General features: G+C 33.6%; 1 long non-coding RNA gene across 7 annotated transcripts in view; it reads right to left on the bottom strand.

Moving 5' to 3' along the window:
• The window catches only part of LOC143665441 (uncharacterized), a 359,913-nt gene that overhangs the window by 58,253 nt on the left and 279,877 nt on the right, over positions 1-21,783 (bottom strand). For all 7 annotated transcript variants that reach the window (XR_013166962.1, XR_013166958.1, XR_013166960.1 and 4 more), the window contains one exon: positions 14,633-14,726. This is a non-coding gene — a long non-coding RNA (uncharacterized LOC143665441). The remainder of the gene's footprint in view (positions 1-14,632; positions 14,727-21,783) is intronic.

Genomic DNA, 21,783 nt, shown 5'->3' with positions numbered 1-21,783 from the left:
AACCATTTCAAACTCAAAAGTAAAAAAAATAGGCTTTTTCAGAAAGGATTACATGATAGGAGTTACTAAAATTATAATATAAACTTACAGAATTCCTGCGCCTCATCTCTGGAGATCACTAAAGTGTGTGAGGTCGAGGTTGTCGTATTGTATAAAAGAAGCCCAAAGGCACTGATCTCAAATTAAATCACAAAACATAACAAGCCTGGCTCAGGGGAAAGCAGTTTCATTCAAGGATGCCGCACTAAAATTTTTAGGTATAAAACACCATTCAGTAGGGAAGAAGAAGTAAAATGTTCAGGGTTCCTATTTGGAATGATGGAAACGTTGTGGTGATTGATGGTGATGGTGGTAGCACAACATTGTGAACACAAAGCACTGAAATATATATCTGTATTTGTGTGTTAAACTGCTGGAATGCAATATACCATAAATGGAATGGCTTTTAGAAAGGGAACTTAAGGCGGGCCATGGTGGCTCAGCAGGCAGAGTTCTCGCCTGCCATGCCGGAGACCCAGGGTTTGAGTCCCAGTGCCTGCCCATGCAGAAAAACAAAAAAAAAAGGGAATTTAATAAGTTACAAGTTTACAATTATAAGCGTATGAAAATTTCTCAATTAAGGCATCCAGAGAGGATACCTTTAGTTAATACAGGTCTATGGGTCTGGAATAACATCTGTCATCTGGGAAGGCATGTGGCATCTGCTGGGGTCTTTGGTTTCTGATTTCAAATGGCTCCCCCAGGGTGTTTTCTTTCTTCATCTCCAAAGGTCTCTGGTGGTATGGGCTCTGTCCCTTCTGCTCTCCAAGTTGGCTGCATAGGCTCAGCTCTGAGCTCTCTCCAAAATGTTTCTTCTTTTAAAGGACGCCAGTAGACAAATCAAGACGCACTTGCAATGGGTGGAGTCACATCTCCATCTAATCAAAACATCACACCCACAACTGGGTGTGCCATCTTGTGGATATAATATAATCAAAAGCTTCCAACAAACAATATTGAGTCAAAATTCAAAGGAAAGGCTGCTCCCACAAGATGGATCGGGATTTAAACATGGCTTTTCTGAGGTATATAATAGATTCAAACCAGCACAATATCTGAATGTGATTAAAAGGGGATATGTCAGATGCTATATTTGACAACTGTGCTGGTTTGGAACTGTTATGTACCCCAGAAAAGCCATGCTCTTTTAGTCCAGTCTAGTGGATGCAGAGTAATTATGGGGGGCTGGGCAACTTTTGATAGATTGTTCCCATGTGGATATGTCCCTGTCCATTCAAGGACAATCTTAATCCACTTACTGGAGTCCTTTAACAGAGGAACATTTTGAAGAGGACACAGATGTTTGAAGATGCAGAAGGAAAATGCCTGCAGGACCCTCAAGAGGTGGGAGACCCTTTTGAAAGCAGAAATGAGGAGAGAAGCACAGCAGACCACACCATATGCCTTCCCATGTGATAGGGAACCCAGAGGCCAGCTACCTTTCCTCCTAGAAAGTGTCCTCTTGTTGGTATAATAATTTGGACATTTTCATGGCCTTAGAATTGTAACTTGTAATTTAATACATCCCTTTTATAAAAGCCAAGCCATTTCTGGTATATTACATTCCAGCAGCTTTAGCAAACTGAAATAGTAACAGAATAAAAAAAAATAAAAAATCTATGGAACTGTACTATACAGCAAAGCCTGAATTAAAACATGGACTTTAATTATAGTATGATTATAAAAATGTGTTATCATCAATCATAGCAAATGTTCCACACCAATGCAGGGTGGTGGGGTGGTGTATGAAAATCCTGTACTTTAAGCATAATTATGTAAACCACAGTTTCTCTAGTAAAGAAGAAAGAAACAACTGTCCTTAGAGATCCACAGTGCATCTCATAAGCAAATTTTATTCTGTCCCAATATAAAAAGGTCTCACTAAGTCAGTGTAAAATAAATAAATAAATAAATAAATATATAACATATATATATATATATATATATATATATATATATATACGCATAAATAAATAACACTGCTTAATGGCATTTTCTCAAGTATTTCCATGTTTGTAATAAGATTTGCATGGTAAGACATGAGAGGACAATTTTGGGTGTTGACTCATGCCTCCACAAAAGGCCAGTTCATGTTCCACCCCTGAGCCTGTTGATATGAAGCCAATTATAAACAGGACCTCTAGATATGTCATTAGTTAAGGTGTGCCCAAATGGAATGAGGGTGGGCCTTAATTCATTGTGGCTGAAGTTCTTATAAGCAAAGGAAATTGGACCCATAAGGAGAAAGCCACAGGGAGCAGCCAGAAGCTGGAAGGAACGCAGGAGAAAAAGGAGATTATTCAACCATGTGCACTGCCATGTGATAGAAAAGGCAAGCAACCCCTCAGACTGCTGGTCAACCATAAGAGAACTACCTAGAAGATAACTATGCCTGGAGGAAGCAAGCCTTCTACCCCTGAAACCATGGGCCCATAAATTCCTGTGGTTAATCAAACTCATTGTATAGTATTTGTCTTAGCAGCTACAAAACTAAAACAGTCAATATGTTCCAACTCATGCTTTTTACTTTGCACTTTTCTGTGTGTCATATAATAACTTTTTTTAAACTCTCACTAGTGGCAGTATTGTTGATGGTCTTTGTATAAGAGCAAGGATTCATCCAGACATTAAGGTCTCAATTTTAACAAAGTGCAAGATGGACAGTGTCTGGGATACAAGAGTTTTTATCTGCAGATCTTTTCCTGCACTTACAATTGATTGTTAACCCTCATATTTCTGTCGTGTGCTTCAGATGGTGAAGGATACTCAGGTGAATAGCTGCTATGCTTATCAGTGACATCTCACCAGAGGAACGCCATAGAACAAGACGGCATTCATAATACCACTCAGGCTGAAGCCTTCTGCTTGCATTCACCCTGATGTCCTACCCCTACCTCTTTCTCTAGGGAAGTCAGGAGAGCATGCTAAGTGGCAATCCTGAGCCTTCTGCACCCCCACCTCCTATTCTATTGTGTGTGGTTCCACGACCAGAGTTGTTATGTCTAATGAAAAGATTCAGTCAGACCTTAAACCTGGAAAGTGGGAATTAGGAGCCCCAGATGCTTATCAGAATAGGAATTCTCAGTGGCAGGATCTTCTCCTTTCAAAATGGATAAAAACCCACACTCAAGCAATATAGATGGATCTCTCCTCCTTTGAAAAGTGGTGTGGGCGGAGCTGCATCTACAAACCCTGAGCTGGAATGGTTTGGGTCACCCCGGGAGACTGACAGTGATGGAGCCTCTTCCCCTGCTCTTTTTGGACTCTTTGTGCTCTGTAAATGACCAGTAAATCATTTGCCCTTTCTGGACTCTTTATACTGTGCAAGGAATAAAGGGATCATTTGCTGTAAGTTTCTGTTGTGCCCTAAACCTATGTTGCCACATCATTCCACACTTTCCTTCCCTGAGCTAAGGTTTTAAAAATTATCTTCCATATGCTGAGTCATTTAAGGGTTAGAACAGACATTTTTCAGTGACACGGGGTATGAATTGAGAATTAAAAAGAGCGTGACCTTTTGAAAAAGGAGCAAGCAGAGGGAGATTTGTTCTGCAGCACACCAGGGCAAGAGAAGGAACTCAGTTCAAATGCTTAAGTAAGATTTTCAAGTACCCTACCTGCCATTGCTGTCAATGGTCAAAAAAAACACCTTGGGTAAACAAGCAAGGATGATTAATTGTTATGAATGTGGATTTAGAAGCACTTTATATCAGAAATGAAGAGATTTAGTGTCACATGGATCACCTCTGAAGTCTAAGACAAAAATAAAGTCTTGGAATGAGTTTGTGGCCCTTTTGTCACCTTAAAAGACTGAAAACTGGAGATGACCTAACCCTCATCACTTGGAAGGATGATGATGATTCTGCAAGTCTTGCCGAAAGACATCTGTGCTCAGCAATAACTGAGCCATCTTAGAGATACTAATTTTAAAATTCTAAAATGTTTTATATACACAGTTGCATATGTTAGAGTATAAGTAAATCCTATTTTGGTACATTTTAAAGACTAACAATGAATGAATATTCTCTACATCTGATATCCAGTTTAAGAAATAGAATTTAGAAGATTTCTGAGCCCCTTTCATCAATCCATACTTCTTCCTTCTACCGCAGCATTAAAACACTTTTGTGAATTTTGTGTTCATCATCCCTCGGTAGTTATTATAGCTTATCACATAAATATGATCAGGCAATGTGGGACATGTTTTTTCCCTTTAAATACCATGCTTTGGAGATAAATCTATGTTGATGTTTCCAGCTGCGACTCATTCACTTTCAGTCTTTTATGCAAATTGTTTATGCACTATTCTCCTTATGGGGAATGGGGTTGTTTCCAGCTTTAGAATATAACATTTTGCTGCTATGAACATTCTTATGCAAGTCTCATGATTCACATTTGAAAGAGTTTCTCTAATCTGTGGAACTGCTGAGTCACAATGCATGAACATTCCCAACTTTATGATATAATATAAAATTGATTTCCAAAGTGGCTTTAATGATTTATATTCCCACCAGCAGAGTTTAAGGTATTCAGTTGCAACAATTTCTTAGACAGTAGCTTGTGCTCTCAAACTCTGGGAGCTGGAAGTTTAATTAGTGGAAGCAGAGTAGATTACTTATATAAATTACTTATATATTACTTTATAAGTCATAACATCTTAGCTCAGAGATAGTATATGTTTCTCCCAGGTCACACCACCAGGCAGTATTCCACTTGAAAAAGGAGTTCTGGTCCCCTGACTTTGCAAATAATACAGTTTCATTAAAGCACTTGGATTATCAACTTCTTCACACTAAAGATGAGTTTCCAAGAAGCAGAGGGAATCAATTAGGAATAACCGGATTTTTAATTTAGCCGCCGTGAAGAAGTTATTATTTCTCTTAAAACCATGAATAAAGGTAGAATTTTTTTATTACACTGAAGTATATAAACCAAAGAGGGTAGACTATGTTTAAACACCACTGAGTACTGAAACTCCACAATGCTTAAAATAGGTCAGAATGTCTTCAGTACTTGCTAAACTGAAGATTAGAACAGTACCGAAAAAAGAAAAAAAGAATAGTGAAGAAAGATAGGTGAATCTGATCAAATAAAGGAGCTCTAGCTAAATTTCCATGCTCAAAATAGTGGATTTAAGAAACATGTTACTAGTTCTATTCCTAATATTTAGACTATGACTTGTGAGAAATCAAGGGTTCATGCAGCAGGTTATTTTATATATTTCAACAAGTAACTTTACTACACAAGTTATCAAACTCTTTCCCTGACAAAATGGTTTTTCTTCTACATTATTTCTATTATGCACATATATAAGCATATGTATTTCTACACTGTGTGTGTATTTCTACACTGCGTGTCTATATATATCTATACATACACATACATATATATTTGTGTGTAATATGTACACATTTTTTCTTTAACCTCAGAGAGAAATCCCATATTGGAATTTGATTGTGATTGAGATTTGTACAGAATCACATTTAAATTCAGTTGTGGCCTTAGGATGATTGATTTTAAATTTTCTAGTGCTGAATTTATTTCCAACTAGGTTTAAGTTATTTGAAAGAAGAGAGAAGATTTGGAGTTTCGAGAAATCACTAAGAAAATCACAAACGTTGGAGAAACTGCATTTGGAAACAAGAATATTCATTAAAGTTTATGGGAAGGACTTAGTATTTACTGAGCATTTATATGTTTCCAGATTCTCTGCCAAGCACTTTTCATAAATTTTCTCATTATGATAATATTTTGTGTGGCATGTTATTCTCAAACAGATTAAACAATTTATTGTGGTCACAAATTTATAATTGGCAGATTCTTGAAGGTGACTACAGAAAAATCATTTTATATAAGCAAATCAGTCATTTGTGACTTACATCATTGTAACTTAAAATCAAAATCACAGGGTTTTATTTTGTATTGTTTCATTGTTTATTTTTTAATATCTTGGAATTTGGTCATTAAGCTTGTGGAAACATTGCTAGCCCCCAAATTTCTTATTCTTTTCAAATTGAAAATATTTTTCTTGTAGAATTTCTATACTTTTTATTTGCATTACTGCTCATGTTTCCAGTTAACTTACATAGTCTGATTGGATTTTTTATACTTGTAATATTTTTTTAACTTGCAGAAAGTAATAAAAATCAAGTGTGTCTACATCCATTTTAACTGTATTTAAAAAGCATACTTTGTGATGTAAAGTGTCCCAGTGTTCAATCAAGATAGAAACTTGATACACCTGTGGGCATTGCCAGTGCTCTAAAATTTGTGAAGAAATTAAATAATTCACTCTTGAAACTGGCTTTTTTGTAAAGAAACTGCTGGTTGTCTGCTGTTTAAAGTTCATAAGGATTGTGCAACTCTCGACGCTTTGTCAGTTATAAAGTGCTAAATCAGTAGCACTCATCCAGTAGCTTTTCATCTTGCCAAAATATGTATTGAATTTCTCACTCACTCATAGTCTTTCTTTTTTTTTCGTGATCTTTGTGATTTTTTATACCTTGTTTTTTAAGTGTCTTTACAGAAGTCTTAGCAGGAATAGGTAAAAGCATGTCTGCTCAGTCCATCATACTTACTGTATGTATTAAATATTATTAAAAATTTAATAATATTTAAAATGCTTTGCAAATGTAGTAAATTGTACCTCATTGTTTTAATCAGCATCTTTCGGATTACAGGAAAACAGTATATTTTACATACATATAATTATTGTGTAAATTATTTGTTTATGTGCTCTGTCAGATGATGATTTTAAGTTTTTTATACTCTCATAAATCTGAACATATGGACGCTCATTTTATTTTAATTATGTGTCCAATTCTTTCTCCAGCAAATGCTATTTAAATTTGCAGAAAGTCATGAGGAAGGCCACTAAATATAGTTCCTTACTCCTACATGAAAAACGTAATTTAACAAAATTTTTTTGCCGTTTATTATTCTTTTCTAATTTTCTACCTGAACAGCCAGTTATTTAGTATTAATGTTACTCAACATCTAAGGATCCTGCCAGATTTATTTTTCTTGACTGTGTTATTTCCACTCTACCTAGCCAGCAATAAAATTTATTATTACATTTCAGGGAGGTTTAATATAACTCAGTGAAGTGAAACTACATTAATGTTTTCATTGTGATAATATTTATAAATTTAATTGAATAGTAACATTAGACCAAAAGGATGACCAATGCCAAAGGAATGACTAAACCGGGATGTAGGCAGCGTTCCATGATGTTGGTATAATATTTTCATGTGTAATAGAGGTGTTTTGTTACACCTCATCTGTTTTGCCTAAAACACATGGAGAGGTTCATACTACATCCTGGATCCAGATTGTCTCAATACTGATTAATTGTGTGACGCTGGGTAAATTGTATTTCTTCTATGTTCCTCAACTTCTTTATGTCTAAATGGAAGTAACAATAATAGTAGCAGCTTCATAATATACATTACATTTTAGAAAAGTGTCTAGTAGATAATAAAGACTATGTAAGTAATAGCTGTTATTATTTTGTACTATTATTACCTTTTGACTCTGAAAAATTTCAAAGCTATGTAATTCCAACCCTTATAAATATTTTGTAACTAAAATTGGTGTTTTAGATCTAAATATTTGAATGACTAAATGCCATATAATTTTGATCATGGCTTGTCGTCAATTTTCATCTCTTCTTTCCAAGTGGAACTGAACACAAGTCTGGAAAGTATTTACATGTGTGTGGAAGTTGGGTTCAGGTGTCAGCTTGGCCAGGTGTTATGCCATGTTGTTCTGTTTCTGAGAACATAAATAATCAGTATTTGAAATTCATCTATGGCTGATTTCATTCAAGATTGGCTAAGGGGAGTACCTTCCACAATAGGTGAGGTTTAATTTAATTAGCTGGAGGCTTAAAAGAGAAAGGTCAGAAGAAACCTTAGCAGCCCAGCATACCTCTCTCAGCACTCAGAGCTCAGCCCAAACATTTGGAGATGCAGAAAGGAATCACCCCTGGGAAAGCTGTTGGTGCTCAGAAGCCAGGAGAGAAGGCCAGCAGTCATTGCCTTATGCCTTCCCATACCACAGAGAAACTCAGATGAAAGCTAGCTGCCTTTCCTCTGAAGAACTGCAAATTTGTAACCAAATAAAGCCCCTTATTAAAAGCTGACCCATCTCTGGTGTATTGCATTCTGGAAGTTTGCAGACTGAAACACCTTTGTAGTAAGCCAATGGCAACAAAGAAAAGCATGAAAAGTTGCCAAGCACTCAGACTGAATGGCCAAGAATACGTGTCTCTCCTGGTAAAAGGGCTTTTTTAGTACATATGAGATCTCAATAATAGCCCCATCAGCAATGATTTATGCAAGTGAATTTAAACCTAACCACTGAAGCCAGTTCGACTTCCAGGAACACAGATAAACAGTGACATAATTATATTCTAAGGAACATTACCCACTCTAGTGTAGACACCATGGGACCAAATAACACTTTCTTATTCACTCTCACAGGCAGTGGATTCGGAAACTTTTTATGTTCATTCAGTATACATTTTAATTAGATATTAAGAAAACAGTGGTAAATAGGACAGAAAGAGCCCCGTTCTCTCCTGAACCTTACATTTCAGATGGTGGGAGAGGACAATAAGTATATAAATGAATAAACACAAAATAAGCAGGTAGAAATAAGCGATATGGAGGAAGTTTATAAATATAAGATAATGTGATGGTCTCAGTATTGGAAGGTCAGAAAGTCTCTCCCAGCAGGCGTTATGCAAGCTAATATCAGATGAGTCTGAGATCCAGATCCAAAACTTTAAAGGTTTGCTCTCTATGAAGTCATACAGGGATAAATGCTAAGAACCTTTTTCTATATAAACCCCATTTTTTTTTCTCCTTTGGAAAAATGAGTTAGTGGATTTAGTTAGTTACAACTTATCATTGCTTCCAACTATATTCAGTATGGGTCTGACCTGCATCAATGAAATGGATTATTTCCTTCCTCAGAGAGGAAATCCACACAAGGCATTGCCCATGCTATAAGGTGGTTAACCATCAGTCTGAGAGCTGGGTATTTTCATTTCCCTCGTGCGATCTCAAGTTGTTCTTCACTTAACCAATTCCTTCACACCTTACACAAATGTAATTGAGCCTGGGAGCATCCCATGTTACATTGGAGAGATATTTAATCCACTTAGTCAACACAGAAGCCAGGTAAAAATAATATAATACTTTAATAATGGTTATCAAACCTGATTGAAAATTCAAGTTACCTGGGAGTGCATTTATAAAATATAAATAACCAGGCTGCACACTAGGCTAATTAAATTGGAATCTCAAGATAAGGCACAGGCTTCAGGGTTATTTATTTATTTATTTTAAATCTCTCTGTTTTTTTGTTTTTTGTTTTTTTTTTTTTGTATGGGCAGGCTCAGGGAATTGAATCTGGATCTCTGGCATGGCAGGCAAGAATTCTGCCACTGAGCCACCATTGTACCAGGTTTTAAGGTATTTTTTAGGTGATTATGATATGCAGCCAGAATTAATAGACAATATTTATTAATAAATTAATTAATAGTTTAGAGGGCTTCATTCAAAAGTTATGTTACACGTGTTTATAATCCCACCAAATCCTCCTTTCTGTATAGCAATGCATAATAATACAGCAAAATTTATGAGAACCATTGGCGGATGTATATTATGTACCAGAAAATGTTTAAAAGAACTAATGTGTGACAGCAAATCAAATGCCCATCAACTAGTGAATGGATAAACAAAATAAGGTATATCTATAAGATAGAATCTTATTTGGCAATAAAAGGGAATAAAACACTCACATGTATTACGACATGGATGAAACTTGAACACATTATGTTCAAAGAAGACGGTCGCAAAAGGCCCTATATTCTGTGACTGCATTTATATGAAAGGCCCAGAAAAAGCAAATCTGTAGAGACAGATATTAAATTGTGATCGCCTGGGGCTGTCAATAGGAATGACTGTAAATGGGCATAGAGGACATTTTGGGTTAATAAATGTTCCAAAATGAGTGTCGATGATAATTGCATAATTCTGTTAATTTACTCAAAATAACTGAATTGAACACTTTAAAACAGTTTATTTTCTATAGCTAAATTATACTACAATAAAGTATAATGCTAAAAATGATTATGTGTTCTACCATTTCCAGAGATACTTGATTTGTTATATTAACTTAACTTCAGAACATTATATTTTTCAGGCATAAAAATTATGCCTTTATGTTTAAACAATAAATATTTTAAATAAGATAATTTTTTATATAATTTATTTTGGTTGAAATTAGTTTTTCTCTTTTTTATTTTTTGCGTGGGCAGGCACTGGTAATCAAACCCGGGTCTCTGGCATGGCAGGTGAGAGCTATGTGAAATTAGTTTTTATAACAAACTTGTTTCTTCCACAACATAAGTATTATTGTAAAATTTTTAGGAATACTTTGCATTTTATTATTGTTGTATTTTCTTTTTCATTAAAAAAATCTAAAAGTAAAATAGCAAAAATTGTGAAACAAGGATATTATTACCTATGCAAATTTAAAAGTCCATATCATTATATAGTACTACTATCAACAATGATGAAGACAGAAAATAAATATAAGGTAGCTACGCTCTCATATATAATAGTTTGAAAAAATCACAGGATTTTTCTTTTTCATATATGTTAATTTTCCAAATTCGAGATTGTGAGATGAATATTCTAAATTTACATATACATGATGGGGTTATGAATATTCAGATTTCATTCTACTATCAATTGTTCAAACACAAAAAAATAAGCATCAGCTCAGAAAGATATTAAACTTAATGTCCAAATTAGATTGGTTTATTAGTTTGTCATCCATTAAAGCAGCAGTGTATTTTAAAAAATATTTTGCAAGATTTATCTGAATTTTTCAGGGCATAGTTACATATGAATCAAGGTGATAATGAAAGCGAGCATATTATATGCTCTAAAAGGGCAGAAATACAAAATGGCTGTAAAGGTGTACTTTAGTAAATACAATAAATTTTAAAGCATCTTCACTGATGTTACCCATTCACTTGTAGGCAAATACTGATATAGACCATATGAAAAATCAGCATTGTCCCAACTCTTAGCCAAATTAAATTCAGAGATATGTGAGGATCTCCTTGACTTTGGCTATGGAAGAATACATGAATTTCTCAGCGCCGAGAAACATTTGTGATAATGACACTGGGAAGCAGGAGTGGGAGGAAGTTCCAAATGTTATATTAAGAAAATCGTGCATAAAATTTTCCTGGGCACTAATGTCTTCTGTGAAATATACATTCAGATGTCACCTACAGCAAATATGTAATGATTAGGAAGCTTGCAAAGCCATTTTATATAGATAGTTCATATTCTGATTATATCAAAGCTTATTTCCCTGGAAGTTGAGGGCAATGATGAGTTTAAATCAAGTCACATATGTTGCCAGGCTTGGATTATGGGAAAATTCCTGATTTTTCCAGTTGTTGATCTTAAATATATGATGATATATTTTTTATGTGAACAGTTTTTGTTCATACTTCAGAATTTATCTAATTTAAGAATAGTCTTCTAGTAAAACTGTTTCTATATTTGCAAGGGTTTGTACTTCCTCTAGTGAAATAGTTTTCTATTTCATCTGTTGCTAATTACATATGCAGTCGGCTAGGAGGTGTGCCTGCTGCAATGAATGATGTTTGATTTAATTGGTTGATGCTTAAATGAGAGAGCACAATGTAGCACAGCCTAGCAGCTCAGCATTTCTCATCTCAGCACTCACAGCTCAGTCCAGGCCTTTGGAGATGCAGAAAGGAATTACCCTGGGGAAAGCTGTTGGAACCCAGGGGCCTGGAGAGAAGGCCAGCAGAGACCATCCTGTGCCTTCCACGTAAGAGAGAACCTCAATGGGAAGTTAGCTGCCTTTCCTCTGAAGAACTAACAAAATAAATCCCTTTTTATTGAAGGCCAATCTGTCGCTGATGTGTAGCATTTCAGCAGCTAGCAAACCAGAACACATGGCTAGAAGAACATGGACTTTTGACTTGTAGGAAAATGTGTATGTGTGTGATTCTGTGTAGATGCGTGTGGTCCAGTACAGATTAGAGGTCAATCACATGGGCATAGAGTTTGAGCTTCAGACATCTGAGTATGCTAATGAATCTCTTCAACTCTGAATTTCTTCATTTGTAAAATGGGATGAAATTAGTATGTATATTGTGGGATTATTATGTGTTAATTGAGGTCATTTACATAGAACACTCAACACAAGGGGCATATTAAGCACTCAGTAAAATTTAGCTATTATATATTCTAAATTATTACATTTATGCTTAAAAATTAAGGAACTTTTTAAAAGAAAAATTTTAATTAAATTTACAAATAATATTTTAAATCACTATTGCTTTTATTAACAGAGTAAAGGGTAGTTTTGATTAACACATTTTTTAAATTAAATACTTCATTCTGATTAAAAATATATAATGTGGTTATATAACAGTATGCTATGTAGATATATACAGCTTTGCATGTATATGTGTAGACACACATGTACACATTATAAAAATAGTAAAGCAAATACCCAGCTTAAGAAAGTGAATATTACCAATGTTATTGAAACTAGATCTGTGTCATATAAGGTGACCACTGCTTAGATTCATGCTTATCATTCCCTTGCCTTTCAAAACATTTTGCTACATATAAGTTTAATCAGAAACAATATATCTTAGTTTTGTATATCTTAGATCTTATATAAATGAGATCACATTGTAAATTTGCAGCTCACATTTGCATGAAGAATTATATTCTTGATAGTTACTCATTTTGTTAACATATGTCGGTAGTAAATTTCTCCAGCTCTTATTTGTCTGAAAATGGAGATGACATTCATTTCTGAAAGATTGCTTCATGAAGTGTATGCTTCTGTACTGAAAGCTACATTCAAGAGACTCTTGACTTTTTACAATATTATGGAAAATCTGCTATCAACTTTATTGACAATTTTGGGAGTTATGTGTCTTTTCTGTCTGATAGTATTTAATGTTTTCTTTCTACAATAAAAGTTGGCAGTTCAGCTTCAATTTTTCAGAGTTTTTCATCTCTTTGTATTATCTCATTTGGAATTTATTGCATTTGCCAATAATTGATGGGTGTCTTTCAGCAATTCTTAACATTTTTCAGCTATGAGCATTCTAAATACTGCCTTTCCACATTCTATTTTCCCTTCTGACAACTCAATTAGACTTATATTAGAATATTTAACACTTTCCCTTAGATCTATTACCCTCTCTTATTAAGTTTCATTTCTTTCTTTATGTAGATATTTGGATGATATTTTTCAGATTTACCAACCAATTCACAAGTATTCTATTTAGTTATTTCTCTTCTACTACTATTATGTATTTTAATTTACAAGTACTACTGGATTTTTTCACAAATTGCCTGTTTCATATTGTTGCTCATGATATATTTTGACTTCTTAGTTATTTTAACATATTTTAAATCCCTATTTCATATTTATAACCAATATTTAGATATCTGCAGCTTCCTAAGTACAAATCTGATATTTATTGTCTTTGCTAACTTTGTGTAATTGAGCTATTTTTCTTCATGTCTTTATTAATTTTAACAGTTTTTGAGTTCATGATCTTTGAACTTATATCAGGACTGGATTTAGTGCCTATTTCACCAGATACGATCTGCATTTGCTGGAATCTTACCAACATGGACCAATTTAAAATAGTTTCATCCTTTTTGGTTTTGCTTTTGTTATTTTGGTCTGTTTTAATATACATGGAGTAAATTTTAACTCTATTTAACAGGCATGAGAGCATTTTTCTGGTGGGTTTTTCTCAGGAAAGAATTTTTTTTCTTTTGTTCTTCTCCATCAGAGCTAGGTCATACCCATTAGCTGTGAATCAAGATTTCCTTTCACTCAGTGAAACAGACACTCTTGTAGGTGTGTGCTTCATAGTGTATTTCTTGACTAACAAACTTCCTTGGATATCCCCACCTTTGTGGCCTGGATCCTGATGAACTTTCAGAGATATTAAATCCTAACTCTAGATCCCTTGGAATGAATGCTAGCTCCACTGTTCTTTTAAATTCATGTTTTCTAATGGTTTCTGTCTTCTAGTGTTGCTTTGATTTGTCATTACTAAAAAATTTCTATGGGAAGCTGGAGAGGGGGAAATTGCACATATAGTGCAGTAAAGAGCATAACATTAACTAGATATTTTTATTCTCCAAAGTCCATTTGTACTAGTCTCCCACTTCTCTCGCTTCCAGCTTCCAGCTTCATTTGTTCTCCTCTTTCTACACCACTTCCACTACCAATATTTTGGCTTAGGGGTAGTGGATTTTATAGTTCATCTTTAGGAATAAATCTTTGCAATGTCTTATTTGTTCTAAAGAGATATTCTGCTTTTTTCAGGTAAACATATTCTTCAATTCTAACGTGACATTGATGGTAAAACACAATATAAATTAACATTAGCCCTGGGGTTGTACAAATAAAAGGAGCACTTTGTTCACTCAGTAAAGAAGGAAATATTAGAATCTGTGTCAATTTTTAGTTTGGTAAAAAGTGAGAAGCTTACCTCTTAGCATGTAAGAATCCATACACTCATACTGTGCCAAACTGTGTATTTCATTTCTTCTCACAGCACACTTACGAGGTACACACTGTTATACCTGAATAAAATGAACCATAAAAGAAGTTATTCCTTATAAGAGTCGGAAGCTCAGAAAAAGCTCAAGGTCAAGGTCACATAACTTCAAAGTGACAGTCACTCAACTATGCAAAGCTGCCTTCTTTAGTACACATATATCTCCAAATCAAACAAATTCCTTTTAAAGTCTTCTCAAAGGACCTATCATTATAAATATTGTATGGATAGAAAATATGGTGCATGGGAATTGAATCTTTGGAAGTAAAATATGCATAGTAATGTGACTGTTACCTCATTTTTAGTTCCTTATTTACATCTAGTATAGATTCTTGAAGCAGTAAGTACTTAAAACTTCAATTTCCATTTTAAATATTTATCCAAATATACTGGATTAAAAATGAGTTATGATAGCTGTTATCAGACCTTATATCATCAAGTGAGGCATAAAACAGGGTTAAACTCATCAATTGTCAAGAAAATGAACAAATACATATATATTGCTATATTATGATAATTTTAAAGAGAAAATTTGCCTGACTAGCTTTAGCATGGCAGCCAGCAATGTGGAGACAATGTCAATAATCTAAATATAACGAATTTGAATGTGCATTGTTCCAGAAAATAATGAGCTTACTATAACATATGAAAGTTATAGTGAGGGTTTGGGAGAGATCATTTAAATTAATAATCTAAATATAGATCCATATACTAGAAAGGAGGATATGAACATTTTTGATGGATAGTGCTATTTGAATTAAATGATTCTTTACAGAGGCATTTGTTGAAGTCAGAAAGAAAAGCTCTGCTTTATCTTAGACTGGTCTTAAATTTCTAATAGAAGTGTGAGGAAGGTAAAAAAAAAATATGAACCTTATTTCCAGAAATTTATTTATATTCAGAACTATTTTATATGTTATAGCAATATAGAGGAACTCAATTACTTAAAATACTCTTCATTTGGATTTTGGTATTTTAACTAAGGACCAAGGAAATCTTTGTCAGTATTCAGAATTGCCCTAAAATATTTTAAGAAAAACATTTCTAAATATATATTTTAATGTGCATACAAATTAGAATTTTCATTTCTGGAATTTATTCTGTGAAGATAATTAAAGGTGCATATAAATGTATAAATACAGTATATAATAAAGAATAAATTATATACTTATTTGTTTTCATAATTGCTATTACTATTTAAATTGAAATTGTATTAAACGTGCAACAAAGCAGAGTTGTGAAAATTCAATGAAGTTTAAATATTTGTGCTTGATTAAAATCTAGAAGTATTTTGTTGCAACATATTATTGATCAAGTATAAAACAAATGTAAATTAAGACATTAGAAATGAATCTAAATGGATAGTAGAGAAAATAGTATTATACTGATAGAGAAAACTGATTATCTCAGGTGGAAAAACTGTGAGCCCATTCATTAGCATGTTTTATACATTTTATAATTTCATTTTGCATGTTTTATACCTTTTGTAAAACTAATATGCATAACTCATGTAAGATAAATATTTTTAAAAATAAAAACATAATGAAAAGAGAAATCCTATAGGGACATCAGAGTTAGAGAAAGGCAAAAAAGTGAGAAGCAATGTTTATTAGACATCTAATTAGAGGTAGTAGACAGTACTACAAACAGCATTATATATGCACTCACAGTTAACTTTTTCGGACACTATTTTTATATCCATTTTACTGAGATAGCCTGAGTTTCAGGGAGGTTTAAAATATGCCAGATTACATACATGTGAGAGGCAGAGCTCACGAACTATCCCTCACATATAGCTACCTTTAGGTTTTGTTCTTTTAAATGCAAAATTGTGCTTTTAAACAAAGGGGTCTCTGTGACATAAATAAAGAAGCTATGTTTTGTAACTGAATAGTGAAGTTATTAAAATGTGCCATTATTCACTGTGAATTAAGCCATAGAAATGTATTGCTGAGTCTCAGCTAAGTATTGTGTGGAATTAACTAACATTGGCCAAAGATAAGGCAGGAGGGGATAATAAGAAGATGTAAAGTAAATTTCATGCAGACATAGGCCTTGTATAGAAATAACTTATGTTCCTTATTCCTTCAGAGACAAAAGTGAACCTTTCACACAAAGCATGGAAGCCTGAGTGTCTGAAGGTTTTTATCTGTGAGCATTAAGATTGGGTTTAGAGATATATCAGAAAATTAACTCTATTGCTTTGCTATGGGTTCCTCGACTACTGAAGATTTGAAAATACTATGTATATTTCAAATCCCCACGTATTTAATAAAATATGGGAACCTTATAGACAAAAATTTGAGATTTCTTGTCATGGTTCTTGAGCATATGCAACTAAAGGCATAAAAGAGAGTCCAAATACACATTATCATAGGATACCATTTTTAAAGAGTAATGTCACAAAACTGTACAAGGATCAAATGTAGATTCAAGATGATGACCATGTCATCATGTTAACAGGAAAAATATATTCCAGAATTTAATCTAATTCCATTTTTGCAAAGAAGATATTAGCTCATGGGAGTATTTCATATTTTTCCAAAGACATTTTCCAGGTGTCCAATATCTTCTGTTGACAGAATACACGACAATTACTTTAAACCAGCCCTAGAGGCCATTTAAAGACATAGATTAGGGAATTCCTTTGGCATTAAGTAAATAACAAGTGGTGAGGTCTGACTGATTAAGTGGCAGCTTCTCAACCACTTACTCTTGTTATTTACTAAGAACGGCAAGGACTGTGTAACTCTCCATCTGTAGATGGGATCCCTTTTCCTGCACTGACAGGGAACAGCTTGCTGCTGTAGCTAAATGGCAAAGCCAGTGGAGCAGTGTCTCACCAAGTCTCCATAACATTCTGCATCTCCTTGCCTGGATCAGTGTTGCTTTTTTCTAAAGATGGGCATGGACAGAAGCAGAGGCTCTTCACATGCTTGGAATGGTTTGCTGGAACATCTGATAGCCACGAGTAAGGTCATCTTACCTCCAGAGACATCAGGAGGAGGATGCCCCAGTGCAGGGAAGCCATGAGGATTTTGTCTTCACATTTATCAAGAAACAGTTTCAGTAACAGAGTGTAAATGTATATATGAAGTATTGTGTATAGTGTATTGTATATATGGAGGATTGTTGCTAAAAATTGATTGCAACCCAAACATAGATTTTTTTGTAAAACGAATCGCTGCCTGTGTCACAGTTTTAGACAGGGAAAATGAAATACAAATTTTGAACTAACTTGAATTGTTTTTAGTTAGAACAGCACTATACACAAGTTTAGATAATGTAGATAAGTGTTTGTTTTAAATGAGACTATATGTTAGGCCAATTTTATATTGCAATCCTTCAACTACATAGATTTTAGGTATAATAAATTACAAATTTAGTTCAGTTGAATGAAAATATAGTCTAGTTTATACAACTTTTTGAACAAAAATAATGTTACGAGTAGCCGCTCATTTAAATAAGACACACACACATATCCAATTTAGGATCATATTATAAATTTTTAAACCGAATAAATGTAGCTGTAGTGTAATTAGTTTGTCAATTTATTTAGTTCAAGATGCTAGTGCAAAAGTATTTAAAAGAGCTTGAAGAAATTTTTTATCTTTATACATATGAATATACTAAATTAATGGGAAGAGATTACCACACATCAATCTGGCTGTCAGGAACTCTATGGCCTTAGCCTATCCCATCACTGCACTGTTGCAAAGCTTTTCCCAAAATAAGATGTAGGTGATATTGTCACACTTTTCCCTGCACATGTCATGCATGGTCCCATCTTTGCATTTTGGTGATATCTTGTCTCCCCAGGCATTCTTTGGCTACACAATCTTGAATGTCCAATTCTAATTCCTCCTCTTAAATGAATCTTCCTTATACACTATAGAACACAATCATCTATCCTCTCAATCCCAAATTAAAGTCTGTGTCCAATCCAAACCCTTACTAACATACTTCTTTCTGTCCTTATAGGATCAACGTGTCATTGTGTCTCTACCTTACCGAGCCTGCAATATCTTTAAGGCTAGACAGTGTTTTTATTCCCTCTTTGTTCTGCAGATTCCTTTAAATTAAACATTTAGAAAGCAATCGTAGAACCAAACTGATTTAAGGATAATAAAGCCTATATCTTAACATAGGTCTTGCCTGCACTTCCAATTGAGACTATCTTTTTATAAATCATGGATCTGGATCCTGAGTAAAAATATGTGTATATTCCTCATGACTACCAGAATTAAAAAAAAAAAAAAGCCTGAAAATGTAAGTTCCATTGATAATGAGTCAATTGCATTATCTGGGACAGAAAAGTTCATTAGATATTAGTATTAGTTTCATTATTGCTTGCTTATTTCTTCTCTGGATGCTCTTTGTTTATTTGGCTGGGCCAAGGTCTTATTTCCTAATTATGTGCAAGCATGAAGCTCAGCCTTTGACCTGAAGTTATTTTTGTTCTAATTACTCTCCCTAAGCAAGCAGATCATGTATTAGGCTCAGATGTTACACTATGTTGAGAAGCCCCTACCTCTAACCTGAAAAGATGATTCCACATCTATGCTTTCCCGCAGAACATCTGGACAGCAATACACTGCAGCTAGTTCAAACTATTCATTCCAAAATTTAAGTAGTTTTTTTCTTCATCTAACTTGTCTCTCACAAGTTATATTTTCAGCAAGTACATAATCACTTTGCTAATTATTTGGCTTTCAAAGTTTGAAACCTACTTTGATTCCTTCTTACCCTTTAGTCTTTATCTCAACACATAAGTAGTAGGTCTTAGAGAAGCAAATGCAAAGATATACTGACTGGACAACAAGAATTTTGTAGAGAAGAGATAGGAGGCAGTATAAATACTTCATAAAAATTAATGACATGCAGAGTTCACATTCAATCATATTTCCAAGGCTATCGTGAAGAAAAAGGGTCAAGCTACCATTTTTTAAGCATTATTTGAGTTTATCTTCTCAAGTAGACTTAATTAACCTGACATTATAAAGCAATTTTAATCACATGTGCAAATTATTTAATATTTATAAGTTCCTAACTTCTTAAAATTAATTAATCTCCTTGAAGAAAGAATAGCAACACGCACATAAGTTATGTTTATTAATAAAACAGAAATAAATAAAGATCACTAGGGTGGAATTTGGCTTAGTTCTTAGACTTGCTTTGACATGAATAGAAGCAAATCAGGCAATTTTTGGTATCCTTTTGTCTTTTTTTATTGGTTATTGTAAAACTAGCTGTCAACTGGAAAGCATAGATAGAATGTGCACAAATTTAAACTGAATTATGTCATATCTATAATGCTCAATTAAATCTGTGTAATCATTTCACCAACTTGTCTTCTCAGCAGCAAACAAAAAAGTACATCCCCAAATATGTTAAGGTTATAGACTTTCTTTATGAGGCGACGGCAAATCTCATAAATTACCAATGGGCATAATTCATAAACAAGCTAGAAATTTTAAGATGATCTGATCTGAACACATTTGCAGTGCTTCCTTATTTCAAGTTTGAACTGCATTCTCTTTTGTGATATTGAAAAGTGTCTTTAACATAAATTTCATAAATTTGGCCTTGCCTTGAGGTTAAAATGCACTTGAATGCAAGAAATTAATAAATTTTAAGGAGACATGTATGGAATGGGTCTACACACGTAGGAATCATTAAGAACACCTATTCCCTATGATTACTTGGAGATAAATCGAAATTAGAGTAAAATACTGTTATTGTTGTCCAGCATTAACTTTTTCATGAATTTAACTGTTATCATGGACTTTGGGCATAAGTTGCCAAGAAAAACAAGATGGCCCTATTTAAAGGAAATGCCTATAGAAAAATATTTAGGAAGATTGGGAATGATAAAGATAAATACAAGAAAATTAAGTCAAATAACAGGACTTGCATGACTTTTTAATTTGCTTTGTTTTTATTTAATTTTTTAAAAATTACTATGGACTACTGATATATTTCTCTGTGGCTTCTAGAGAGACCTCAGGTTTAAACTAAAAATAGAAACAGCCCTAATGGACAAGTTACTCCCAAAATTGGTCATGATTTTTTCAGAGACTTCTATGTGCTTTGCCTAGGATTTGATCAACTAAACCCAAGGAGTTGTCAGAACACAGACAGGATGCTTCGCTCATGTCCAAACCCTAATCAAGGGAGGGAGCACAAAGGAATGGAGAAGCATTAGCTCATTTTGTGAAGTGATGGGATCAATGAATTTGCAGTTCTACTCTAGAGCCTTTTGTTATAAAACTCTTTCAAATAAGAATTTTAAAGTCTTTTCACCAGGGCTGAAAACAAAGTAGATTAAATAGAAAAGAATGTGTTCCAGTCTTCATTCCTACTTCATTTGGTATCACACTTCTCTCAACAATACGCTTTTTCCCCATACTGGTTCTGTAAGTTCCTAAGATAACACAAAGGGTTGAATTGTCAAATACGACCCTTAAGAATCAGAGAATTAGTGCAGTATTTTTCAACATTCAAGTAATTTTTAAAAGAAAATCCTGTGTACAATAAAATAAATGCAAATTGGAATAAGATTTAATTTTACAGCCACTGGTCTGACAAGAAATAAAAATTTGTGAGAATAGAGGGAAATAGGCACACTCAAAAACTGTTGGTGAAAATAGAAATCTGATACAAAATTTGGGGGTAAATTTACCATGTCTTTACAATTTTAAAATGTGCATACTTTCTGATACAAAAATTCTCACATACAAATCCATATCGTAAATATACATGCACTGGCAGTGGGTATACAAATATATTTTTAAAAATATAAAAATAGAAACCTAAATAATACTTCAATGTATGCATTAAAAGGATAGTTAAATCAATTAGAATACTGTCATAAATTGAATTCTGAGCAAGAGTTATAAACAAAGATATATATATAAACACACATATATAATAAAAATATATGTATGCATATATATATTATTGATGAGATTTAATTTTTAAAATGTAACACAAATTATGTATGATAAAATGCTATTTGTTTAAGCACTTGTATTGTGCGTACATTTATATATTCCTAGAAATTTTCTAAAAGGCTAAACCAA

The sequence above is a fragment of the Tamandua tetradactyla genome, chromosome 21, assembly GCF_023851605.1.
Source record: "Tamandua tetradactyla isolate mTamTet1 chromosome 21, mTamTet1.pri, whole genome shotgun sequence".
NCBI classification, from domain to species: domain Eukaryota; kingdom Metazoa; phylum Chordata; class Mammalia; order Pilosa; family Myrmecophagidae; genus Tamandua; species Tamandua tetradactyla.
The sequence above is the reverse complement of the archived record's forward strand: the minus strand, read 5'-3'. Positions and strand labels throughout refer to the sequence as shown.